The sequence below is a fragment of the Sapajus apella genome, unplaced genomic scaffold, assembly GCF_009761245.1.
Source record: "Sapajus apella isolate SASKATOON/1434 unplaced genomic scaffold, GSC_monkey_1.0 scaffold29, whole genome shotgun sequence".
Lineage (NCBI taxonomy): Eukaryota > Metazoa > Chordata > Mammalia > Primates > Cebidae > Sapajus > Sapajus apella.
In genome coordinates, this window is record NW_022436969.1 from 20,293,820 (window position 1) to 20,315,782 (window position 21,963).

The window sequence follows — 21,963 nt, forward strand, 5'->3', positions numbered from 1 at the left end:
AGTGTTCTGAGTATGTTTAAGGTAAGCGAGGCTAAGCTATGATGTTCAGTAGGTTAGGAGTATTACATGTAGTTTCAATTTAGGATATTTTCAATTTTATGTTGTGTTTATTAGGACACAACCCCATCATAAGTTGAGGAGCATCTGTATTTAACAATAGAGAGGTAAATATAAAAATATTAGTTAAAAAGTTGAAAGTCATTGCATCAGATGAGTGGATGTTGGCATTGGGAAGGGGAGTTAGACAGTTGACCACTGTTTACACCACAGCTTTCGAAGAACTATGTGACTCTTTAAACTACATGCATGGATAACTGCTAAAAATGAAAATAAAACTTTTAACATTTCATAGAAAGCATTATATACTTTTAGATGTTGAAATTTATCTAAGACTGAAACTATCTACAAGGTCAAACTCCAAATTATTAATATTCTAAATAGCTTCACAGTTATCAACGATAATGCTAAAAAAGCAAATGCTATAATTTAAATTTGTGGCACAAATTTTACTGTTTCCCCCAGGAAATGATTGAACAAGGCATTGCCTTCCCAACTTATGATGGAAAATTCAAATAACTTTGCTATACTGGATAGATGCTTGTAAGGTAAAATTTCTTATCTGAATAAGCTTTATAGTTTATTTGCTTGTGGAAAGTGTTTAGGATTTGAATGGGACTGGAGTGGGGAAAGCATTTATCCACTTTCAACAAATCAGTCAATATGATAACCTTTCTATATTTTCTTCTATATGTAGTCTATAATGGAGGCAGAAAAAAAAGTCAGCTGAGTACAGGGGCTCACACCTGTAATCCCAGCACTTTGGGAGCCCAAGGCAGGAGAATCACTTGAGGCCAGGAGTTTGAGACCAGCCTGAGCAGCATAGTAAGATTCCATCCCTACAAAACATTAAAAAATTAACCAGACATGGTAGCACACACCTGTACTCCCAGCTGCTTGGGAAGCTGAGGCCGGAAGATTTGTTGGACCCAGGAGTTCAAGGTGAAAGTGAGCTATGATTGTGCCACTGCACTCCAGCCTGGGGGACACAGCAAGACCCTATCTGAAAAAAAAAAAAAACAAAAACCCAGAAAAGTCTACAAGTAGAGCAAGCTCAGCTACCAAAAGGACTTACCATGCTTCCTTTTGAGGAGGGGGTAAGTAAGCTATATCAAAAACTCAGAAGAAAGGGGGGAATTTAGAAGTAATACTATCTCAACCTCAGAAGGGAATGAGAAAGAAAAAAGAATTTAGCAGAAGTGTAGAGGCACAAAATAGCTTTCCAACAGTACCACCACCACACAATCCCTCACTGCCAAATTTTGAGTCACATCGTTTAGTATAGTTTCATTGTTAATTTGAAGGATTGCAAGGAACATTCAAACAGTCATAATTCAAATATAAGAATAAACTTTATTCTACAATGTTAGCTATGAATTATTCAGTATAATCTGGGATTTGTATGGCTATAAGGTTAAATCCAGACAGACTGGCTCCAGGGTCCATGACTTTAGCCACTATGTGATATAAATATTTAACAAAAAATAAACATATATTTAACATAAATGTACAGCGCTTGACACAGAATAGTCATTTCAGAAATAGTAGATGTTATTATTTTAAACAGAGAAAGAAGACATATACAGTTACAGGGTACAACACCCAAGAATAAACTTAGTGATATCTTTGTCACTGCATGGAGAAAGTCTAACAGAAAATGAAGCCAACTCAAAGAAAGAATAATCTAAAGTTAATAAGGGAGAGTCCTGGTGATGGCATTGGAAACCCTAGCAGCAACTGGAGTCAGTATCTTATACTTCTGGCTTAGGTGTACCAGTAAATTCTCCTTTTTTACCTTTTTCTTTCTTTCTTTTTTTTTTTTTTTTGTGAGATGGAGTATGTTGCCAGGCTGGAGGGCAGTGGTGCGATCTCAGTTCACTGCAACCTCCACCTCCCGAGTTCAAGTGATTCTCCTGCCTCAGCCTCTGAGGTAGCTGGGACTATAGGCATGCACCACAATGTCCAGCTAATTTTTGTATTTTTAGTAGAGACAGGGTTTCGCCATGTTGGCCAGGATAGTCTCAAACTCTTGACCCTGTGTTCTGCTGGCCTGGCCTCCCAAAATGCTAGGATTACAGGCATAAGCCACTGCACCAAGCTAATTCTCTTTATTTTTAAAAATGAGTTTGAATTTGATTTTGATATAGTTTTGATGTTTGCCCCCTCAAAATTGCATGTTGAAATGTGAACCCCAGTGTTGGAGGTGGACCTAGTGGGAGGTGTTTGGGTCATGGGAGGTAGATCCCTCATGAATGGCTTGGTGCCCTCCCCTTGGTGATGAGAGATCTTGCTCTGAGTTCACAGGTGAGCTGGTTGTTTAAGAGCCTACAACTCCTCCCCTCTCCTCTCTCTTGCTTCTTCTCTTTCCATGTGACAGGACTACTACCCCTTCATCTTCTACCAGGAGTAAAAGTTTCCTGAGGTCCTCACCAGAAGCAGATGCTGGTGGCATATTTCTTGTACAGCCTGCAGAACTGTGAACTAAATAAACTCGTTTTATTTATAAATTACCTAGTCTCAGGCCTTCCTTTATAGCAATGCAAAATGGGCTAACACAGATTTCCACTTTATTCTGAAAGATGTCTAACAGCTTTATTACACAAAAACATATTAAGCATCTATTACATGCCAGGCATTCTACCAGCCATCAGAGATAGAATGGTGAACACATTTCTGATTTTGTTCTTGCACTTACTTCCGCAGTCCTAGCCAACTACCCTAAAAGACAGCTGGTTCAGCCAAAGCTATCAATTCACAGTAATTTACGGATCCTTGGAAGACATAGTATCATTCCTTCAGAAGCAAAGGAGATTAAAGAGTTCTTGTCATAGACTCCAACTTAAATGGCCACTAATTATTTTCAACATCTTCCACCTAGAGACAGTCTATTTCTCCATCCCTTGAATCTGAGGCTTGGCATGTGACTTTTTTGGTCTGTAAGATATTAGTAAATAACATGCAAACAGGAGCTTGGAAAGCGCTTGTGTGACTCTTTCAGAAGAAAATGATGGAAATCCAACTGAAATCTGGGCTATTGAGAGACCATTGCTGAGAGAGGATCAGCCATCCTAGGTGCCCCAGCTAAGCCTAGCCCCCACTAAAACCACCAACTGGCTACAACTGAGTAATCAGAGGCAAGACTGATAGAAGAACAGTTGTTTAAGGCTAATATTTTGTGAGGTGAATTATTACAAAGAGCAAAGGCAAACTCATAGAGTTCTGATACTTGTTTTTGTAATAAGTTCCAAATGTCATATCTTTTAAATATATAAAATAGAAATTTTCAATTTTGAACAATGCTTTGACCCAGTGAACTGTTTTGGGATCAGGCCTCCAGTGCCAGTACTCAGGATACAGGCAACAGGCCTTATGGAGTCTTGTACTTTATTTATTCAAGGATGGGGATATCTTTAAAACATTTTAGTCAACCCTTGTATCTGTTTTTTAAATAACAGTATTATTCAGATAAAATTCATATGCCAAATATGACATTAGACGCATGTATATTTATAATTTTTATCTTTCCCTGATGTATTTATCCTTTTATCATTATAAATGTCCCTCTTTGTCTCTTGTAATATTCCTCGTCTTGAAGTATATTTTGTGCGGTGTTAACAGCTGGTTCAACTTTCTTGTGATTACTACTTGCACGGTATATCTGTTTCCATCTTATTTCTTTCAAATGATGAGTGTCTTTAAATCTAGAGTATGTCTCTTTTAGGCAACCTATAGTGAGACTTGTTTTTGGTTTTGAATCCATCTTGGCAGTCTTTTCCTTTTGATTGCAGTGTTTAGTCCATTAACATTTAATGTAATCACCGACATGGTCTGAGTTACATTTTGCTATTTTGAAATTTGTTTCCTGTATGTCTTATCTTTTTTGTTTCTTTGTTCCTCCTTTTTATTATTATTGTTTTTGATTGTGGCATAATATGCATAACATAAAATTTACCATTTTAACCATTTTAAAGTGTTCATTTCACAGTCATTAGGTACATTTACATTGTTGTGCAACCATTCATCTCTCTTTTCTTACAAAATGGAAACTTTATACACATTAAATAATAATTTCCAATTCTCCCCAGTGCACAGCCCCAGGTAATCACCATTTAACTTTCCATCTCTATGAATTTGACTTCTCTAGGGGCCTTATATAGGTGTCATTATAGGGCTGTGTGTGGTGGCTGACACCTGTAATCCCAGCACTTTGGGAGGCAGAGGCGGGTGAATCACGAGGTCAGGAGTTCAAAACCGGCCTGGCCAACGTGGTGAAACCCTGTCTCTACTAAAAATACAAAAAATTAGCTGGGCATAGTGGCAGGCACCTGTAATCCTGTAATAATTACTCAGAGTAATATTACTCAGGAGGCTAAAGCAGGAGAATAACTGGAACCTAGGAGGCAGAGGTTGCAGTGAGCCGAGATCGCACCACTGCCCTTCAGCCCAGGTGATAGAGTGAGATTCTGTCTCAAAAAAAAAAAAAAAAAAAAAAAGTGTAATCAAAAAGTATTTGTTATTTTGTGACTGGCTTATTTCACAAAACATAATGCCCTCAAAGCTCATCCATACTGTAGCATCTGTTAGAATTTTCTTCTTTTTAAGGCGGAATAATATTTTTTTGTATCTATATACCACATTTTACTTATCCATTTATTCCCTGATGGACATGGGTTGCTTCCACATTTTCATTATTGCAAATAATACTGCTATAAACACAAATGTACAAATATTTCTTCAAGTTCCTCATTTAAATTCTTTGGTATAAGCCCAGAAATGGAATGTCTGAATCACATGGTAATTCTATTTTTATTTTTTAAGGGAACTATTATATTGTCTTCTATAGCAGTTGCACCATTTTACATTATCCCCAGAAGTGCAGAGTTTCCAATTTTTCCACATCCTTGCCATCACTTGTATTTTCTGGGTTTTTTTTTTTTTTTTTTTGAGACGGAGTTTCGCTCGTCACCCAGGCTGGAGTGCAATGGCGCGATCTCGGCTCACCACAACCTCCGCCTCCTGGGTTCAGGCAATTCTCCTGCCTCAGCCTCCTGAGTAGCTGGGGTTACAGGCACGTGCCACCATACCCAGCTAATTTTTTGTAGTTTTAGTAGAGACGGGGTTTCACCATGTTGACCAGGACGGTCTCGATCTCTTGACCTCATGATCCACCCGCCTCGGCCTCCCAAAGTGCTGGGATTACAGGCTTGAGCCACTGCGCCCGGCTTGCTTTTCTTTTTCTTTCTTTTTTTTTTTTTTTATAGTGGCCATCTAAATTGTATCTCATTGTGGTTTTGAATTGAATTTCCCTAATGACCAATAATGTCAAGCATCTTTTCATGTTGAGCATCTTTTCATTTGTATATCTTCTTTGGAGAAATGTCTATTCATGTCCTTTGTCTTTTAATTGAATTGTTTTTTGTTGTTGTTGTTGAGTTCCTCTGTTCCTCCTTTGCTGGTTTGTTTGTTTGTTTAGAGATGGGATTTTGCATATTGCCTAGGCTGGCCTCAAAATCCCGGTCTCAAGGAATTCTCCTGCCTCAGCCTCCCGAGTAGCTAGGACTACAGCCACACACCACTGTTCCCAGCTTAGTGTACAGTTTTAATTCCTTTGTTGTTGATTTTTTAGCTATATTTTTAACATTTTACTTTTATTTAATTTGCCTATAATCCCAGCTACTCACAAGGCTGAAGTGGGAGGATCACTTGAGGCCAAGATTTCAAGACCAGCCTGGGTAACATAATGAGACCCCATCTCTAAAATTATTTAATAATTAGCTGGATATGGTGGTGCATACTTGTGGACCCAGCTACTCATAAGGCTGAGGTGAGAGGATTGCTTGAGCCCAGAAGTTTGAGGTTACGGTCAGCTATGATTGTGCCTCTGTACTCAAACCTGAATGACAGAATAAGACATCATCTGTTAAAATAATTACTTAATTTTACTTAATACATTTTTTCCATTTATTTGTTTCACCTAAAATATTTTAAATTACTTTTTTACTGGTTATTTTAAGGGGTACAACGTGTACTATGGTTTGAATGTTTGTGTCTCCTCCAAAATTTGTAGGTTAAAACCTAATTCCCACGGTGATAGTATTAAGAGGTAAAGTCTTTAAGTTGTAATTAAGAGGCTGGGTGTGGTGACGCATGTCTGTAATGTCTGTAATTCCAGGACTTTGGGAGGCCAAGGCAGGAAGATTATTTGAGGTCAGGAGTTTAAGACCAGCCTGGCCAACATGGTGAAACCCTGTCTCTACTAAAAAAAAGTACAAAAATTTGCTGGGTGTGTTGGTGTGCACCTGTAATCCAGCTACTTGGGAGGGTGAGGCATGAGAATCACTTGAACCTGCGAGGCAAAGGCTGCAGTGAACAGCCACTACACTCCAGCCTGAGTGACAGAGTGAGACTCTGTCTCAAAAAAAAAAAAAGGTAATTAAGTCATGAAAGTGGAGCCCTCAATGGATAAGATGAGGGCTATAACTGCTCAAAGGATTCATTTTGCCCACTGCCCAGATAGAGCCTATTTAATGAGACAGGGGAATTGAAATACAGAGTTTAATACACATAGATTTGGCTAAACTGGAGACCAGAGTTTTATTATTACTCAAATCTGCCCCACCCCGCTCCAAAATTCAGAGTCTAGGGGTTTTTCAAGGATAGTTTGTCAGGTAGTGACTAGAAAAATAGATGTTGCTGATTGGTTGGGGATGCAATTGTAGGGATGTGAAAAATAGTCCTCAAGTGCTGAGTCCAGTTTTGGGTGGAGGCCTTAGAGAAGCATGCAAAAGCCTGAGAGACATCTCAAAAGGTCAATCTTAGGTTCTAGTAATTGGAGAAGCTTGTGATCTCCATAATAATGGCTGGTAATCATTTAATTATGTGTATATCTTAGCAGAATTCAGGTTCCTCTCATCCTCCTAATCTGTTGACTTTTTGTCAGCTTTTCAAAGGCAATTTAGTTTTGGAAGGGGCTACTATCATTTAAACTATAAACTAAATTTCTCCCAAAGTTAGCTTAGCTCATGCCCAGAAATAATCAAGGGCAGTTTAGAGGTTAAAGGCAATATGGAAATGGTTGGGTCAGATCTCCTTCACAGTCATAATTTTCTCACTGCTATAATTTTTGCAAAGATAGTTTCAAGGCCCTTATAAAAGAGCTAGAAGTCAAAGGTCAAGGTTTCTTTTCTCTCTTGCTCTTCTGCCATCTGTCATGTAATGATGCAATAAGAAGGGCCTTAACTGATGCTGGCACCTTGATCTTGGACTTCCCAGCCTCAGGTGCTCATTACAAATTATGCAGTCTGTAGTATTTTGTTATAATTGCACAAAATGAACTGAGACATGTATCTTTAACTTAATCTTTTTCAGGTTAATACTAACTTAATTTCAATAAACTACAGCAAATTTGCTCTGATATAGCACCATTTCCTCCCCCTTTTTTTGTGCCATCACTGTCATATATATTCAATTTATATAATATCAACAATATAGTATAAAATTATTGCTTTCATTAATATTTTTTAAAGAAATTAAAATTGTGTGTGTATAGTCTTTTAATATTTATTCACATATTTTAAAAATTTCACACCTTCATTTCTTTCTATATATCAGAGTTATGCTCTCCTGTAATTTCTTTTCACTCTGAAGAACTTCCTTTAATATTTCTTGGGGGGCAAGTTTGCTAGCAACAAATTCTCTCAGGTTTTTTTTCTGGGAATGTATTTCATTTTCCTTTTTGAAGGATAGTTTCATTGGATTCAGAATTCTTGCTTGACAGTTTCCTCCTCACTTAGCAACTTGAATATATAATTCCAATGTCTTATGATCTCTGTGTTGCTGATGAGAAGTCAGCTCTGTGTCATATTGTTTTCTTCCTGTGCTGATGACTCATTTTTCTTTTGCCACTTTCAGGATTTTCCTTTTCGTTCTTGGCTTTCAGCAGTTTTTTTTTTTTGTTTTTGTTTTTTTTTTTTTTAGTCGGAGTTTCACTCATGTTACCCAGGCTGGAGTGCAATGGCGCGATCTCCCGCAACCTCCGCCTCCTGGGTTCAGGCAATTCTCCTGCCTCAGCCTCCTGAGTAGCTGGGATTACAGGCACGCACCACCATGCCCAACTAATTTTTTGTATTTTTAGTAGAGACGGGGTTTCACCATGTTGACCAGGATGGTCTCGATCTCTTGACCTCGTGATCCACCCGCCTCGGCCTCCCAAAGTGCTGGGATTACAGGCTTGAGCCACCACGCCCGGCCAGCAGTTTTATTATGATGTATTTAGGTGCAGTTTTTTTGTGTGATCTTACTTTGTGTTCATTTGAACTTCTTATTGTTGTAGGTTTTTTTTTTTGGCCCTCTTTTCTCCCTCTCCTATCTTTCTGGAACTCTCACTTCATGTATGTTAGGACATCTGACATAATTTTACAGGTCTCTGAGGCTCTTCTCTCTCACTTTCTCTTATTATTTTTTATTGTCAACCAGAGCTTTTTTTATTAGGTAAATATCATTAATTTTGGTTTGTGATTCTCTATTATGTAATAATTTGTTTCATTCTCTGGTAAAATTTGCTTAATTCTCTGGTAAAATTTAATATTTTACACCTGATATTTACATATGATCTCTAATATAAAAAGTGCTACCATGCTCTTCCTCTTATTAATTCTTTCTTTTTTAGTTTAGCCCAGTTTATTTCATATGGTCTTAAATCTTAAAACTGTTTCTTCTGTATAGATAAGTAATTCAAATCATTGGCTTATTTCCCTACCAATATATAAGTTCAGACTTTATCTGTCAAATTCATTAAGTGATGGTTCCTGAATATCACATAGCAAAACAAAACAAACAAACAAAAAACCCAAAACAGTAAAAAACCCACAATCCACCCCCCTCAACGATCCTACCAATATTTAATCTAGTAAAATTGGGCTTTTCTGCAGTTGATTTTTGTTTCGATAATCCAAATTTAGGTTTCATTAGTTTTAGCAAATGAAATAAAACATTATGCTCAAAAATATACATACACACTCCAAAGGCTGAGAGATATACCAAGCTATTATTAATGGTTATGTATATGCAGGTAAAATTATAAGATTTTTGTTTGTTTGCATGCTTTCTTTATATAGGTATTCTTTTTAAATAATTTTTATTTTATTTCAACAGTTTTGGGAGTACAGGTGGTTTTTGGTTATGTGGATAAGTTCTTTAGTGGTCATTTCTAACATTTTTGGGCACCTGCATCCCAAGCAGTGTACCCAATATGTAGTCTTTTATCCCTCACCTTCCTCCCAACCTTCTTCCCTGCCCCACCCCAAGTCCCCGAAGTCCATTATATCATTCTTATGCCTTTGCTTTCTCATAGCTTAGCTCTCACATATAAATAAGAACACGCGATATTTGGTTTTCCATTCCTGAGTTACTTCACTTAGAATAATGACCTCTAGCTTCATCCAAGTTGATGCAAAAGACATTGTTTTGTTCCTTCTTATGGCTGAGTAGCATTCCATGGTGTATATATGCCACATTTTCTTTACCCACTCATTGGCTGATGGGAACTGAGGTTGGTTCTACATCTTTTGAATTGCAAATTGTGCTCCTATAAACATTCATGTGCATGTGCTTTTCCTATAATGACTTATTTTCCTTAGCATAGTTACCCAGTAGTGGGATTGCTAGATAGAACGGTAGTTTTTATTTTTAGTTCTTTAAGGAAACTCCATACTGTTTTCCATAGTGGTTGTACTAATTTACATTCTCTGTTTTTCCTTTTTCTATTTAAAGCTATAGTCTATGTCCTTGAGTCTAGCTTATTGCTAAAAATATCCTTTCTTTTATAGATGTGTCATTATTTCTCTTCTTTAGCTTCAGATTTTTCTCTGTTTTTTGAATAGGATAGTTTCTCTACAAGTATACTTTTTTTTTTTTGCCATCTCAAATCAGAGATTATATAATACAATTTCTATTTCTCTTACTATATTTTTCAACTCTAGAAAATTTCATTTATTTCTTTTTTATAGAACCTATTTCCCTATTGATATCCTTTATATGTTAAATAATTCTCATATTTTCCTTTAATTTTTTGAAAAATGTTTAATTTTTAAAACATAATTGTAAAAGCTACTTTCAAGAGTTTGCGTCTGAATCCAATATCTGAACCCAATGCGTCTGTTTCTACTGATTGCTATTTTCTTCCTCAGAGTGGGTGACATTTAACAGAACATTGGCATGAACCATAATTGCTGGTTGAAAAGTAGATATTTTATATATTGCAGCAACTCTAGATGTTTTATTTTTCTTAGTTTTGTTGGTGTTATTTCTTTTTTTAATTTATCTTCCTAGATTTACACAGATTTAAAACCTGTCTCTGTATAGCCTGTGGCTGCTGGTATCTTTGCTCTGTTTTTTAAATTAACATTTTGATTTTTACCCTGCCTTTCTGGGCTTTGTCCCTGTGTCTGTATAGCTGTGGCCAGTCAATGATTTAGCAGTGGTTGTACTCAAACACCTTGAGTTTATGAGTCTTCTTCCCTCTGCTAATCAATCTGTGTGTGGATTGAGGAATACATTCACAGTTGCCACCAGTTCTCAAGCCTTCCTTCACTTTCACTTTTTCACAGGTCTCTTGGGTCAACCCCAGGCAGATGCATAGTTTCCCAATCAGTCAGAGACATGTGGAGACTTAATTAACAAATAGAGGATTTCTGTGGGGAAGTAGACTCTATATAAAAAAGAATAAATGATATTTTTACAGTTGAAAAGTACACACTGGAGTGCAGTGGTGTGACCATAACACTTCAGTGACCCTTATTTCTAAAATCTCCCTGTTACATGTTTTTGACTGGTTTGCCATTTGCCCCACCCAGGACTGTAACCTCAGGTAAGCACAGTTGTGGGTTTGCCTTGTTCATTTCCATATAAGTTTGTCACTTTTAGTTGGAAAAGCCTTGGGTTTTTTACCTCCCACCACAAATTGAGTCCTTCCCTTCAGCAGCAAAGCTGCTAGTTTTCTTGGCTAGTCCTACCCACGCTGGCAAAACTGCAGTTCTGGTGCAACAGGGTGGGAGAGAAGCAGCCTCAGGCCCGAAGGCTACAGACATCTATTGTTTCTGCTAGAAGTTCTAGCAGTTTTTCAAGAATAGATGCTTCTCAAATTGTTTTCTGTATCTGATTTCCAGTGATCTGAAATGGTTGTTTTGCCAATTTTGTCCAGTTTAATACTGATTTTTGTGTGCAGAGAATTGCTGACTATGCCACACAGCCATAGATGAACGTCCCTTCCACAGTTTTTTATGTAGGAACCTATAATAGGACTTTTCAGTGTCATGTAAAAGAAATCCAACTGAATTAGTTAGGACTTTTAGAATTTTAATATGAACCGGCTTAAACAACACAGGAAATTTGTGGCTCACAATTCTGGATAGTCTGTAAAATGGCCCTTGCTCACAATCCCGAATAGTCTATAGGATAGTACATAGAATCAAACAGGTGAGGTTTGATACTGCAGCTCAAACCACGCCCCAAACACAAGGTTCTTCTCTATCTTTCCCGCACTCATGTGACAGTACTGACTTCAACCTCAGGCTCTACTGTTGCCTTCCCTCTGAACTCTCATCTCTCTAGGGTTTCCCCTCATTGGAGGAAAACGGTTGCCATATTTCTAGACGTCATATACTTACACCATACTAGAGAGGCAAGGAGCTACAGTTTACTAGAAGCCCCAACCCAAGTCTTTGTGGGTTCATTGTTTCTGATTGGGTTTGTGACCATCTCTGTTGCTAGAGGGAATGGTTGTGAGGCTAAAATGGGAGGAGTAAATGCTCGAGAGGCAGTCAACAAATATATTCTATATCTACACGTTGGCTCCAAATAATGAATTAATGAATAGGCTCACCTACTCAGGCTCACATGCTCACAGCACTTAAAGAGCTGCAAAAACCATGGCCTCCAAATAAAACCACAGTCTTCATTCTGCCAGCTCTTTCTCCCTTTCCATTTCTCATTTCTTCTCTTTCACACCCCCATCTTTGGGTAGGCCACTTGATGATGCAGGAAACAAGTCCATCAGCAATTGCCTCAGTAAAAATCTCCCCCTACTCCTCTACTGCGGCCCAATCAGTGCCGTCACAGGCAGGAAATTATCACTGCCATGCTTACCCGTCCAACCCAGAGATCAGAGGAGACTGTTCTACTGCGAGGGGCCCTGAGAAGGCTTTTCCGAAAGTCAAAGACCATCCCGTATCCACTGGTGGGAGGCCCCTGTGTTAAGACCCCTGGGGTTGAACTTTACTGGGTAGGGAGCACAGAGTATTAGGGACAAATTTACTGCCTGCTTTGAGGAAAGCTGGTGTGGGAGCAAGAGAGCAAGATGGATAGCAGCGGCCAATCTAATGGGCAACCTAAGTTCCAGAGAGTCCTGCACGTAGGAATGCGAGTGACAGAGAAGGGCCGTCTATTCCAAGTCCCCACAGGAGCCAACACCCGCTTCAGGAATTCTGTGGATGCTCCCGACCGAGCTTTATTCCCGTCTCTCCCTACAGGCCCAAGACGCTCCTTCCTCCAATCCCACACCCAGTCGAAGGCGGGGGCAGCCGCCCCACCCAGCGGCAGGCCGGACGGCCCCCAGGCTGGTTTAACTGGTTGGAACGACTGAAGCACGCTGGCACAAATAAAGCTCTCAACTTTAGTAGCTGAGGCGCAGGCTGGCCAGAGCGTGGAGAGGAAAGCTCTTTCTGTCCTCAAGGCCGTGGCAGCAGATGCCCGCAAATCACCCTCGCCAGCACCACACCAGGGTAAGAGCCAGTCCTGGGGTCCTGCAAGGCCAGCGACTGCGCAGGCGCCTGCAGAGCACTAGCGCTCGGCGCGTTCTCTCGCGCTCTCCCTCAGTCTGTCAGCTCAGCGAGCCCAGGACGAAGGAGGCGCTATGCCTCCTGGGTGTTGTAGTTTGCTTGCTTGGCGAGAGGCCTTCGGGCTGACTGGATGCCGGGGGTCGCAGGAACTACGCCTCCCAGCGCGCCCCGCGCGAGGGCATAGGGCGCCTGCCCTTGACGGCTTCAGCCGTCAGAGCGGAGAGGAGGACCCGGGAAGCCGGCTGCGGCGGGAGGAGGGAGTGCGCTTGCGCGCTGGACCGGCTCGTCTCGTTCTGTCCCAATCATTGTAAACAGGCGGAGGCTGGGCGGGGTGGGAATGGGGCGCCCGAGGCCCGCCTGGGGCGCAGCGCAGGAGGCGGCTGCGGTGGCTGCGGCGGCAGCGTGAGCACGAAGAGGTGGCGGCTGCGGCGGGGCGGGCGGTCGCGCGGCGGCAGGTACAGGTTAGTCATAGGGAGCTGTCGCGTGCGAGGGTCGCGGCGATGTCCCTGGCGTGCCCGAGGAGCCCTCTCCCGCGCCGGCCTCGCGCCCTCGTCTGTCAGGCAGCGTGTGGGGCTCGGCGCTCGCCGCGCTCCGGTTTGAAGTTGGGGGTGGGGGGCGTGGCTGCCCCCGGCGTCGGTTCCTCCCGGGAAGGCTTCGCCCCAGTTCTCGCCCACCTGGCCGTTTGTCACTCCCTCTGGCCGAAGGGCCTCCCTTCGCGGCGTCCGCGTTTGTGGTGCTCTCGGGGACCGGGGGCGGAGAGTTAGTAGCTGAGTCTCCTCCGTAGTCTCCAGGCCTCGGGGGAGCTCTTGGGGGAGCCTGGACGGAGACGAGGGGATCCAGCCCTCACGGCTGGTGGGTCGTGCCCGGCATAGTAGCCGGGCTTTGGGGTTTCCCCAGCGAACCAGGACAGGCTCCTGGTGTCGCTCTCCGCTGGCACTGAGCAGTGGGCGCCCTTGGGTGCTGCGGTCCTTCCTTCAGGTTTCATTGGGAATGAAGGGACCTGAAGTTGAGAGTTCTTTCACAACTCATGTCTGTGCCAAAATGCTCTTAATTGAGGTCAGCTTTCTCTCTCTTTTTAGAAAACTGATCGTTGTGAGAGTGAAACAGGTTTTACAGAATTATTTCACACCTCCGACTTCCCTGAAGTAATTCTGCTGTTTCAAGTTTTGAGGATTCAGTATTATAAAGCCTTCTTCCTCTTGAGCAAGGCCTAGTACAGTTCTTCAAGATCCCTAGCATGTTATTTCGAGGTATTTTGAACGTGCATGTACAGGAAGTGCAGCCGTTTGGCGTTTAGTTAGCGCACCATCTATCCTTGTTAGAAAAGCTTTCGCTGAATTTTTGACTTAGTGGAGTGGTCATGTTCTAATGCTGCAATACTTTGGGGAGCATTCCATCATACTTGGCAGTTATTCACGAAATATTGAACTTGTGATAAGGTTTTGGTTTGGTGCTCAGAGAGACAGCACTTCTAAATGAATAAATGGGACTGAATAAGAAAGATCACTTTCTGTTTTTAGAGTTATTTTGGTGATTTGATAACTCCTTTCTGTCTTTCTGAAAATGAATAATTACTGTAAGCTGGAGTGGTGGTAGTAAGGGTAGGAAAGTCAGTAGAATGGTTCCCACTTTTCATTCAGAGCATCTGGTAGATGAGTGGGGTAGGTTAGTTAACAGTAGCTTTTCAGAAGTAACTCTTTAAACAAGGTAACTTGAAACAATGTAATACAACTTAGTTTGCTGTCTCTTCAAAATATGGATTTCTCCCCTAATTTAGAATGGAAAGTGGTATCAGAAAGCGTATAATAACTTTAATTTGTAAAGTTATAGTTTCATGGTTGTTTGCTTGGCAAGAAGAAATCGGGCCCAGAATGTAATCTAAAAGAATGCTCTTTCTGTTTTGAAAGAAGATCCCTATAGAAACTTAGTATATGTAAGAGGGAATAAGGAAAAATGCAGATTATGTAGAATACAGGAATTGCTATGTAGAAAGTATTGTGCTCAGGCGAAGAGGACTTAAAGATAAATAAGGCAATGTCCCTGCGTTTAGGGTAGTTGAACCTTATCTCTTTAATTGTCAACAAGTACAAGATTGTGTTTATTGAAGAACAGATGAGGGTATAGTGGATGTTCTAAGGAGTTAGTGGTTTCTTAAAATGAAGAAAAGGATAGCTGAAGAAGGGGGAAGCTGTAAGGAAAAACTATATATAGATGGTGATGTAAATAACAAGTGTACAGGCATAGAAAGAATGGGCATTTAGGTAGAAGGAGCAGTGTGTGAAAAAACATGAGAGTCTAAAATTACAGAGTAGCATCTGCAAAAATAGCAAATATAATACAGAGTGGTGGCAAGACCTGAAACTGGGGAGACAGGCAGACCAAATTGTGGATAGTCTTGTAGACCATCGAAGTAATTGCAGTTTTATCTTATAAGCAAATAGAAGTCACTGAGAGGACGAAGAAAAGACCTAAGTCAGCTCAGCCCATTTTTAACCCTCTGCTATATGTCTGGCACTGTTACTAGGTACTGTATACTTATGTCCTTAAGCTTAAAGCAGGCTTACTCATGACTGATGCAGAAATTGGGAGGTTGGGGCTGGGGTGGGGCAGGAACTTGCAGAGGGAAAGGTAGACAGAGACATGTAGGTGAGAAAGAACGTGATGGAACACCGGATGCAGCGGCTCACACCTGTATTCCCAGCTTTAGGGAGGTAGAGGCAGGAGGATAGCTTGAGCCCAGGAGTTTGAGACCTGCCTGAGCAATATAGTGAGACCCTGTTCTCCACAAAAAGGAAAAAAGAAAAAGACAAAAAAAGAAAGAACATGGAACACTTTTGAGAATGGAAATTTGTTTTCTGTAGCTGTAGCATTAGTTGTTGTGGTAAGTAGCAGAAGATGAGGTTGCACAGATCTTCAAAAGTATTGCATGCCATTCCAAGGACCTTACCGTTTTTTCCTATAGGTAATAATAGGGTGTATGTATTTTAATGAAAAAAGAGACAGGATATGATTTTTATTTTATTTTTTAATTTTTAAATTTCTTTTGAGAGAAGGTCTCAGTCTGTCACTCAGGATGAAATGCAGTGGCACTCATTGCACTCCATCATGGTTTACTGCAGCCTCAACTTCCCAGGCTCCAGCGATCCTCCCACCTCAGCCTCACGAGTAGCTGGGACCACAAGTGTACACCACCACACCTGGCTAATTTTTTGCGTGTTTTTGTAGAGATGGGGTTTTGCTTTGTCACCCCAGGCTGGTCTTGAACTTTGAGCTCAGGCAATCCAGCCGCCTCAGCCTCCCAAAGTGCTGGGATTACAGGTGGAAACCACCATTCCTGGCCAAGATTTCTATTTTAGAAAGATCATTATGGAATTGTAGAGTAAGGATTTCAGAAGGGATGGAGAGAAGATAAGAATGGATGCAGAAAGACTGGTTAGGAGGTTTTTGCAATAATTGAAGTGAGAAATAAGGGTCCAAACTAAGGCAGTGTTAGAGGGAATATGGAGGAGGAGGTTAATAGAAATATTTAGAAAGTAGAATTCATAGAATTCAGCAACAATTGGATATGGGGAGTGAGGGGAAAATGATAGAATAAGATGACTTGGATTTTAATTTGGGTGATTGAATAGACAATGGTAAAATATACTGAGACGGGGAATTCAGAAAGAAGCAAATTTGAGGAGAAACATTATTTTAGCTTTTGAACATATTTAGTGGAAGTTACCTGTGAAACATCCAGGTGGAATCATCTGCTGTGGAATTGTGAATGTGGATTTGGAGTACAAAGTAGCAGGCTATATTATGAGTGGTATCTAAATTCTTTTTTTTTTTTTTTGAGATAAAGTCTCGCTCTGTCACCAGGCTGGAGTGCAGTGGCACAGTCTCAGTTCACTGCAATCTCTACCTCCCGTGTTCAACCGATTCTTCTGCCTCAGCCTCTGGAGTAGCTGGGATTACAGGCACACACCACCACACCCAGCTAATTTTTTTGTAGTTTTAGTAGAGACAGAGTTTCACCATGTTGGCCAGGATGGTCTTGATCTCCTGACCTTGTGATCCACCCGCCTCAGCCTCCCAAAGTGCAGGGGTTACAGGCGTGAGCCATCTCACCCAGCAAGCCATCTCGCCCAGCCGGTATCTGAATTCTTTGATTTAGATAACACCAAATTAGAGTTTGTTGACATAAAATAATTTTGGAAATAGGCCGTGAAGAACATTTAAAGCCAGATAGAAGAAGAGCTGGTAAAGGAAATTCCTAAGTGTTTGATAGAGATGTAGACAAATCATGAGAAAATGTCATAGAAGCCAAAATGGGATCTGGCACCATCACAACTCACTACAACCTCCACTTCTTGGGCTCAAGTCATCCTCTTGCTTCAGCCTCCTGAGTAGCTGGGACTGCAGGCATATACCACCACACCTGGCTAATTTTTTTATTTTTGGTAAGGATGGGATTTTGCCATGTTGCCCAGGCTGGTCTTGAATTCCTGGGCTCAAGCAATCTGCCTGTCTTGGCCTTCCAAAGTGCTAGATTACAGGTGTCAGCCACCGTGTTGGCCTGGCATCATTTTTAAAGGAAGTTATACTTCACAATCAACTCTCAAGAAAAAATATGAGTTAATATTTTTTTTTAAAAAGGAAAGCCTCCACACAGTAGCTCATGCCTGTAATCCCAGCACTTTGGGAAGCTGAGGTGGGAGGATTGCTTGAGCCAGAGAGTTTGAGACCAGTCTGGGCAATATAGGGAGACTGGTGTCTCTGCAAAAAAAAAAAAAAAAAAAAAAATTAGCCAGGTGTGGTGGTGCATACCTGTGGTCGCAGCTACTCAGGAGGCTGAGGTGGGATGATCGCTTGATCCTGGGAGGTTGAGGCTGCAGTGAGCTGTGATTGTGCCACTGCATTGCAGCATGGGGTGACAGAGTGAGACCCTGGCCTAAAACAAGGAAAGCCGTACTTTAAATGCTTTGAAAAGTTGAGCAAAACAAAGATTATTGAGAGTCTGTTGATTTGATATTAAGGAGGTTATTCAATTTGATACCTATGTGAGAACAGTTTTGATAGAATGGTTGGGGGAGGAGCTAGGTTTCGTGTAGTTGAGGTTAGAGAGTGGAAAAGCTTACGTAGATTTTTTTTTTTTTTTTTTTTTTTTTGAGACGGAGTTTCGCTCTTGTTACCCAGGCTGGAGTGCAATGGCGCGATCTCGGCTCACCGCAACCTCCGCCTCCTGGGTTCAGGCAATTCTCCTGCCTCAGCCTCCTGAGTAGCTGGGACTACAGGCATGCGCCACCATGCCCAGCTGATTTTTTTTTGTATTTTTAGTAGAGACGGGGTTTCACCATGTTGACCAGGATGGTCTCGATCTCTTGACCTTGTAATCCACCCGCCTCGGCCTCCCAAAGTGCTGGGATTACAGGCTTGATCCACCGCGCCCAGCCCTACGTAGATTATTTAAAATCGATTTTAGCTGTGAAGGGGAGAACAGAAAGAGGTGGTAGCAGGGTGATAAAGGGTTGAGAGAGATTTTTAACATGGCAAAGGCTTGAACCTGCTTTTCTTTTTTAAAACAGCCTTATTGAAATATAATTCACGTACCCATAAAATTCACCCTTTTAAATTGTACAATGCATTGATATGTATGTATGTATATATTCATTGGTCTGTGTGACTCATTTTTTTTTTTGAGACAGAGTCTGTCTCTGTCGCAGCTCTGTCGCCCAGGCTGGAGTGCAGTGGTGTGGTCACAGCTCACTGCAGCTTGACTTCCCAGGCTCAGATGATTCTCCCACTTCAGCCTCCTGAGTAGCTAGGGCTATGGGTATGTGCCACCATGCCCAGCTAATTTTTTTATAGAGATGGGGTTTTACCATATTGCTCACACTGGTCTCAAACTTCTGGGCTCAAGTGATCCACCTTCTTCGCTTTGGTTTCCCAGAGTCCTGGGATTACACACATGAGCTGTCACACCCAGCCTCACTAGTTTTTAGTACAGATGCTTCTCTACTTACGACAGTTACATTCTGATAAACCCATAGTAATTTGAAAATATTGTAAGTGGAAAATGCATTTAGTGCACCCAACATCATATTTAGCCTTGCCTACTGTAAACATGCTCAGAACACTTACATTAGCCTACAGAATCCTCTAACACAAAGTTTATTTTATAATAAAGTGTTGAATATCTCATGTAATTTACTGAATACTGAAAGTGAAAAACAGAATGATTATATGGATACCATTGTAAAGTTGAAAAACCCCAAGTTGAAACATTATATGTTGGGGACAGTCTGTATATACAGAGTTGTACAGCCATCACCACAATTAATTTTAGAACATTATCATTACTTTCCCAAAAAAACCTGTTCCCCATTAGGAGTAGTCACTCACTACTCCCCCACCCCCATTAATCTACTTTCTGTCTCTCTTGATATTTCAGATATTCTGGATATTTCATATAAATGAAATCATATATATGATCTTTTGTAACTGCCTTCCTTCGCTTAGCATGTTTTCAAGGTTCATCCATATTGAAGGATATATTAGTACTTCATTTCTTTTTATTGCAAAACAGTACTCTCATCTGGATATACCACATTTCATTTATCCATTTATCAGTTGAACATCTAAGTTGTTTCTCTTTTTTGGCTATTGTGAATAATGCTGGTGTGAATATTCATGTACAAGTTTTTGTGTGGGCATATGTTTTCATTTCTCTTATGTATATACCTAGGAGTAGGAGTAGGAATTGCTGGGTGTGATATTATACAATAAAAAATATATATTTGGTCTTTGTCTGTGGTTCTTAGCCCAGAACTTCAAAGATCCTTGGAGCTTTCTGAATGATAGAGGTAATAGAGCATATTTTGATATTCATAGTAAGTCTTTTTCAGTCACATCTGAATTTATGCTAAAAAGTGATTCTTGGTAGGCCCCTAGACAACTTGAGGATGGAAGCTGGTTGCCAGAAGAACCAACTGTGTGGATTAGCGAATTGGAACTTGCGGCCCCACCCCTGGATGGGTGAGGTGGTGGTGAGGACTGGATATTGAGTTCAGTTAACAGTCAGTGGCAGGTGATATGATCAATCATGCATATGAAATAGGACCTCTATAAAAACTTCTAAACAGTGGGTTTCAGAGAGGTTCTGGGTTGGTGAATTCGTCCTTGTGCTGGGAAGGTGTTGCTTCAACCTCGTGGGACAGAAGCTCATACTTGGAACCCATCTGGGCCTCACCCTTGTGCCTTTTGATTTGGTTGTTTATTTATATCCTTTATAATGAGCTGATAGGCATAAATAAGTAAAGTGTTTCCCTGAGTTTTTGTGAGCCGTTTTTGCAAATTATTGAACATGAGGAGGGGGTTGTGGGAACCCCAATTTATAGCTGTTTGGTCAGAAGTACAGGTGGCAATGTGCAGCTTGTGGCTGGTGACTGAAGTGAGGGCAGTCTTGTAGAACTGAGCCAGTGGAGTCTGACATTAACTCTGGGCAGTTAGTGTTAGAATTGAATTGAATTATAGGGCATTCACTTGGTGTCTGGAAAGTTGGGTAACTGGTTATTGGTATGGAAAAACACTTCCACATGTGGTGTCAGAAGTGTTGTCAGAAAACAGCTCATGTGGTAACTCTTGTTTAACAGTTTGAGGAACTGCCAAATTGTTTCCCAAAGCGACTACACCATTTTATAATCCAATTTTTCAATTTCTCTACATCTTTGCCAATACTTGGCCATTTTCTTTTTAAAATTTTAACCATCTTAGTGGGTATGACGTGGTATCACATTGAGGGTTAGATTTTCATTTCCTTGGTAGGTAAGATGTTGAACATCTTTTCATATGCTCATTGGCCATTTGTGTATTCTCTTTGGAGAAATACCTACTGAAGTTCTTTGTCTATTTTTAAATTGTATTGTTTGTTATCAAAAGAGTTCTTTGTATGTTTGGTTACCAAATGCTTATCAGTTATATGGTTTATAAATACTTCTCCTGTTTACTGGTTTGTCTTTTTACTTTCTTGTTAATATCCTTTTGATACATGAAAAGTTTTAATTTTACAGTATAATTTATCTGCTTTTTTCATTTGTTACACAGGCTTTTTGTGTCATATCTACATTGCCAAATCCAAGGATTGAAGATTTACTCCGTTCTTTCTTCTAAGAGTTCTGTGGTTTTAGTTCTTATTTTCAGTTATTGGTCCATATTTTTACATGGTGTGAGATAGGGGTCCACTTTTTTTTTTTTTTTTTTTTTTTTTTTTTTTTTTGAGACAATCTCACTCTGTCACTCAGGCTGGAGTGCAGTGGCCCAGTGTCAGGTCACTGCAACCTCCGCCTCCCAGGTTCAAATGATTCTTATGCCTCCCGAGTAGCTGGGATTATAGGCATGTGCTACTATGCCCAGACAATTTTTGTATTTTTAGTAGAGATGGGGTTTCACCACGTTGGCGAGGCTTGTCTCAAACTCCTGGCCTCAAGTGATCCATCCATTTGGCTTCCCAAAGTGCTGGGATCACAGGTGTGAGCCACTGTGCCCGGCCGGGGGTGGGGAGCACTTTTTTGCATGTGTCAATCTACTTGTCCCATCCTCATCTGTTGAAGAGACCATTATTTCCTGATTGAGTGGTCCCGCCATCCTTGTTGAAAATTTGTTGACCACAAATGTCTGGGTTTTTTTCCCTGGACTCTTGGTTGGATTCTGTTGATTGATATAGCTATCTTTGTGCCAGGTACCATGTGCCATTTTGATTATTGCAGCTTCGTAGTACATTTTGAAATTGAAATGTGTGGGCTGGGTATAGTGGCTCACGCCTGTAATCCCAACACTTTGGGAGGCCGAGGTGGGCGGATTACCTGAGGTCAGGAGTTCAAGACCAGCTTGGTCAACATGGTGAAACCCCATTTCTACTAAATCTACAAAAATTAGCTGGGTGTGGTGGCAGGCACCTGTAATCCTAGCTACTCAGGAGGCTGAGGCAGGAGAATCGCTTGTAGGAGAATCTCCAGTAGGGGGAGATTGCATTGAGCTGAGATCGAACCATTGCCCTCCAGCCTGGGTGGCAAAACGAAACTCTGTCTCA

At 41.0% G+C, this 21,963-nt stretch overlaps 1 protein-coding gene across 2 annotated transcripts in view; it reads left to right on the forward strand.

Moving 5' to 3' along the window:
* The first annotated feature begins 13,162 nt into the window (after nucleotides 1-13,162).
* RALBP1 (ralA binding protein 1) overlaps nucleotides 13,163-21,963 on the forward strand; it is a 65,757-nt gene continuing 56,956 nt past the window's right edge. Inside the window, exon 1 of one of the 2 annotated variants that reach the window (XM_032293382.1) lies at nucleotides 13,163-13,354. The gene's annotated coding sequence lies outside the window, so the exon portion shown is untranslated. The remainder of the gene's footprint in view (nucleotides 13,355-21,963) is intronic. The other variant, XM_032293383.1, reaches the window with a different exon arrangement.